The following is a 6,255-nucleotide window of genomic DNA, read 5'->3' as shown; positions in this document are numbered from 1 at the left end:
AGCAGATCTGTTCGGTATTTATTTTACTGATTTGTCAAATTTAGAAAATTCATGGATCTGTAAAATTATATACTCAACAGTTCTACTGCAATTTATTTTTGATGAGTGATTTTTATTTTTTTCTGCAATATATTTAGTCTCTAGAGCACGAGATACTTGAGGAGGTAATCTGTCTAGCTTTTCTGCTAGTGAGTATACATAAATCATGGTAGCGCCCTGTTTTTGTTTCGATTGTCGAAATCACCTCACGGTGTCTCTATGAGGAATTATGTTTATTCGGAGATCCAGTTTTATTTTGAAAATAAGGACAAAGGCACCGTGACCTCGCTGACTTGCTCAACACGGCTTTCAATCTTGGTGTCTACTGCATCTGTTTTCCTCTTTTTCTTTGGAACCTTCATATAATCCTTCCCCAATTTATATTTTTTTATCCAATTACCTGCAGCGCCCAGCACATTTCCAATTGCAATCCAAGCGTTATCTTTTAATACAGACTTTCGGTACAATGCACATTTTTTTATGCAGAAAGATACTTGCGTACCATATCTATTAGGCTGATGACTTGGTTTTCATCGAATATTTTCGAATTCGGAGTAATTTTTCAGCATTGCCACTGCCACCCACTCCTTCGTGCTGCTGTGTCCGCTCTGCTGCATCGAATGTCGAACCGTGAAACTTTGATAATTTTTTTCTATAGTATCCCTACTAGTGATGTGTATCCCGTCCACTAGAAGCGGACGAAGGCAAAAATAGGAGTAGAAAACTATTTCATACTCGATTTTGCTTCGCAAATCGTTCTCATAATGCTTTTGCAAAATGTTTCATTAGCGATAGTTGATAAACATACATTTCGCTTTGAGAACCCCGCACTCATATAATTTTCATACATTCATTTTTAGTAGAATTCATTAGAAGAGTATATAGATATTATTTTCAATGTTTTCTAATGAATTTCACTACATTTCTTATTAAGATGCACTTGTGATTAGAGTAAGTTTTATTTGATTCTAGTAAGGCCGATGAAAGTTTGGATTTTTAACGTCTACATGAGTTTTTATAGTGGAATTAAAGTAACAATTATTTTGAGTGCATTAAATAAGTGGCGGAGCTTTTTTTTTCGGACAAATATTTGATCCGATTTTTCAAGCTTCTCGATTTCAAAATTTAATAATAATTTTATTGATGAAAGTTTTTCTTACACTCAAATTTTTCTACAACCATAGCGTGACAGTGAAAATCCCAAAATAGTGTGAAATGAAAGAATTTTACTATCAATGAAATATTACCCTTAAAAGTTATAGTCAAAGCTTTTGAAATATTTAATATGCGGTGCGGAGAAGATTTGAAAAATACATACAACGCCGCTTCAGCATTCATTTCACTTCACCCGAGAGGCCGAGAGTAGATCGACGCTCACTTCCAGCAGCAACCTGACCTTCTTCGTCAAATAAATAAGTAACATCCACAGTAGCAGCGGCAGCACCTACAGGTGAATCAGCTTTAGCCGAGCAATGTGTTTCACTTAAGTATCACTTTTTATTTCTTTTCATTCATTTATTTAGTTAACATCTAAACAGATAACACTGAATCAACAATTTGACACCACAATGCACGGTTCGAGGCCGCATCTCTCCATCCTCGGATACGCCCCACGCTCGCCAAGTCGTTTTGCACCTGGTCTGCCCATCTCGCTCGCTGCGCTCCACGCCATCTCGTACCTGCCGGATCGGAAGCGAACACCATCTTTGCAGGGTTGCTGCCCGGCATTCTTGCAACATGTCCTGCCCATCATACCCTTCCGGCTTTAGCTACCTTCTGGATACTGGGTTCGCCGTAGAGTTGGGCGAGCTCATGGTTCGCCGCCACACACCGTCTTCTTGCACACCGCCAAATATGGTCCTACGCACCCGTCTCTCGAATACTCCTAGTGCTTGCAAGTCCTCCTCGAGCATTGTCCATGTTTCATGTCCGTAGAGGACAACCGGTCTTATAAGCGTCTTGTACATGACACATTTGGTGCGGTGGCGAATCTTTCTTTATCAACACTATTTAATGCGACACCCAGAAATCGATGTCACTCCAGTTTTCGACCACCTGTTTTAGGGTTTTTAATTCTCGCAATGGCAATGAGGATTTTTGATTGGTTGGGCGGGGGCTTGAGCGAATTTTGGGTGTCTTACCCTACGTTGTGTCTTATATTAGAAAATGATCAAATTGTAATATGCAATAAGTGGTTTTATCTTGCCAAAAGAATCTATTACAAATACTTTTTGCAATTCCTGATCATAATATCTGGTTTACAGTTCGTCTTTGAGTGATAAAACGGCCTACTTTTCCATACCAACGAAATGGATGGTTTAATGAACATTATGCAACTCAAATGGGTTGCATAATATTCATTATAACGCTCATTTGGGTGCTATAATGAAAAACCAACACCAGAACAGTCGTTACGTGACTACATTTTGCTAAATTAGCTTGGGTAAGTGCTCAAATAGTGTATTCTATGCGCCCCGTAATAAATTAAATAGTTTGGCGGTCATGACATCCAAAATTTCCAAAGGCAAGTACATCTATCGCTTCACGACTCATTGAACTTTGCAATGTGGCACGGTAACATGGAATCTGATTCTTCTCCGCAGCAACATAATTTATTGACAAGAATGATCATGTGGAGAAAATTAAACTACAATTTTGGAACAGATTTATCAAATTAAAGTCCATTTTTCGTCATTGCAAAAAATAGCGTGTACAACTCGTTGCAAAACTCGATTTTTTCAGCACTCGTAGTATTTATCCAACTCGGCAAGTCTCGTTGGATAAACGTACAACTCGTGCTGAAAAAATCGTCTTTTTGCAACTTGTTGCACAAACTACTATTTTCATATCCATTTATTCTGTTTTCATATCCATTATTTATATCGGTTCTTTTATAGCGTTTTTAATACGCAATGCCCATTATGTTTGGCCTAAAAACATCCTGATCAAGACAGAGTACCCGAATATTGATAATATATATTTTGAGTGATTCGCCAAATGATGAACAGCTAATTTCTTCGTCTATTCTTAAACACACGTGCATTTTTTATGAGAGTTCAACAAGAGGTGACATTCGGCAGATTACCCTACTTCCTTAAGCTTATTAACGATGAGCTCTGTGAATTTAAAGCTCGAGCACACTGTACAGCTAGTAACGATATTCGTTAAGCTAAATAGTCAACATAACCATAGGTTATATGTTAATAAAAGAAAACAAATCGTTAATTTTTCGCATATACATTTATTTTTATTATCATTCATTGTTTTATTTTCATATACATTTCATGCTTGTTATTATGTTTGATACTGTCATCCACTTTTCCCCATTCTTTCAGGATTCAAGATTTTTGATCCTTGAATGACTTCGGATATCTGTTTCCTCAATCAAGATATTGGTTCATAATGAAATATACCCTCATCGAAAGGAAATTTTGTGAGCTAATTCCAATATATCTTTTAAACAATTTATACTTGATATTGATTATGAAACCATTATATGAAAACATTAGGGCACCCGATTGAAGCGATTTGGATAGGAAGAGTGGAATCGCCAACTTCCTATTGTTAACATCTCGTTGATAAAGGGCGGGCTCTTCTCCCCATCTATTGGGTCAATCTGAAAAACGAGGCTAGTATTAGTGTATGTGCGAACTTTCTTCTGGAAGGAGATTCTCTATTCATTCCGTGGATTCGCATAAGCGTCTTTGCTTTTGGAAATGGAACCACCCCACCCATTTTTGGCCCTTCATACAGGAGTTTGATGAAATACAAACAATAATATAATCATGGTCAAATTGTTTTTCTCAGATATGGCCAGTGCTATCGGCAGGTGCCTTGCTACAATAGATGGTAATATCATCATCATCATCATCATCATCATCATTAATGAAGTGGCTGAGCTTACGGAATTACTTCATTAGATATAAGAAAGCTGCTTTTCAGCGCGCGCGAGCCATTTTAATCGGGATTCCGCAGACAACGGACCGTCGGAGAATGACAAATTCTAAAAATACTATGAAATTTTCTCACAAGATTCTGAATTTGGTTATGAGATGTTGGTTATCTAAGATGCGTCTTGTTGCGAAGAATTACAACAGAAATTTGACTCAAGACGAAGTTTCTTCATATTACTCAACATTATCTCTTGGCATCTGTCTGTTCGAGCGACGTTCACCGATGGGTGGTTGCTGTAGATAGTTTCCACTGAGGTGGCGTCTTCATTGATTTTATACAAAAGCTACATTTTATACAAATGAAGGTTGATCCGAATATTCGAAATAATCTTTCTTCAAAATGCAAAACTCAATCGTAAATAGCGAATTTGATAGCGCGTCGGAGGGAGATGATGCAGTAAATTTGAATGGATGGAACCACTAACAGCAACCAAGCTACCATGCCAAACCCGATGGCTTCGAAACAGTCCATTTTCGCAATTCTCGCTTAACTTTTCAAAAGGTCCCAAGCAACATTTTTTTCATGAATTAATTTGAATACAGCAATCAATAGCTTTCATGTTGTTCTGTTGATTTCGCTATTCAGATTAATTCATGAAAAAAATGTTACTTAGGTCCTTTTGAAAAGTTAAGCGAGAATTAACTCTTTCTTTCCATGAAATGTTGGTCCTGAGAAGAACCAATTTTCTTTTCCCAATGCGCCTTTCCAACTAGCTGACACTACAATTTGTAATAAATTTTCAGAATCGGCACTGGCGGTGCGGGATCGCAACAGTGCTATTTTTATAGTCCACCTTTTCTTCATATGAAATTATGGTTTGTTGAGGTTGAATGGTCTGCAGCAACACACCGAGCATCACCACCAATGCGATAGATTTCCGTTGAAAATGTTACCAGCGCCTTCGTGTTGCTGTGTCCACTCCGCTGCGATTGCTTTGATGCGTCCGCTCGGCGTGAAATCTTGTTCAAACTGAGGATTAGATCCGAATCCGCAAGTGATTGATTTTTGATGTCTGTGCTAGTGATGCATGTACGTGATTGGTTGGTTAACCTATTTCAAAATTTTTTATCAATTATCGATAATAAATAGTTTAAAATCAGTATTTTCATATAAATACAAAGAAGCGTTGGCTCATCCTTGATCGAATGGTCAAAAAAAAAATGGAAATCCATCGAGAACCGGCTGTGTTATTAAAGTTTAAAGTCTATCATATTTTCGTGACGATCTCCGGTTTTAGCAATCATAAAGTGTACCCCAGTATAGAAAAGACAGACGTAGTTCTACGTCAAAAGTTAGAAAGGTTTTGTACAAGACAAGACCGCCCGACGTAAACTACACAGGTTGGTGCATTGAGGATAGTAGTACTACATATCATGACTCAAAATATAAAAATTGTTGAATACACCAACTTAAAATTTCACGATTTTATTCCCCAATCAATGGCCTCAATGCCTTCCTCGATTCCATCATCATCATCAATAGACATAGACCTAGGGTGGTCGGTATTGGCCATTTTTGTCAAATACCGGTTTTCGGTATTTGATGAAGTCAATACCGGTAATACCGGTAGAATACCGGTTTTTGTGAAAATTTCAGGTAGTAAAAGAAAAACTTTTGATTTGGACTTCTGGATGAAAAACAATATTTGTTGACAAACCTCAAATGTTAAAATCATTGCTTGTTTAGCTGGGCTAAACGAAACTTCAGTAGACATTACATACTGAGCGACTCATCTCCCAATCCGCATTGGATTTTGTTAGCAATGTTGCCAACTACTGAGAATGGTTCCAAGACCGTCGAAAATCAGTATCAAATACTTGCCCGTAATCCCTTCCGATTCATAATAGGAGAATTCCTTACGGATTGCATGCAAGGATCCCGGCGTCAACGTATTTGCCACCAGCAACGCAAGTGTTTTGCTTTGCTACAGTCTATTCACAAGTTGTTCTTTAACCGAAAAACCAGAATTATATTCATAGAGGCATCTTCTTCGTAACGATCGTCAGGTATGATCGTTGTCTCAGTTTCAGTTGTCATCAGGAATGATTAGACGCTTCAAGATCCCATACGCATGCTTAATCAAAGTAAAGTAGCTCTGGACGCCTTGAAGAAAATGCGATAGGTAATCGTTTCTGATTAATTGCTTCACGGCATAATTATTCAAAAAAGCAAAAAGATCGGCGTATCATATCTCTTGGATTTATTCTATAAAAGCATCGAAATAGTGGCGGAAATATCTGTGGCTTGATTCGATAATAGTTC

Source organism: Armigeres subalbatus, chromosome 1 (genome assembly GCF_024139115.2).
Source record: "Armigeres subalbatus isolate Guangzhou_Male chromosome 1, GZ_Asu_2, whole genome shotgun sequence".
Taxonomy (NCBI): Eukaryota; Metazoa; Arthropoda; class Insecta; order Diptera; family Culicidae; genus Armigeres; species Armigeres subalbatus.
The sequence above is the reverse complement of the archived record's forward strand: the minus strand, read 5'-3'. Positions refer to the sequence as shown.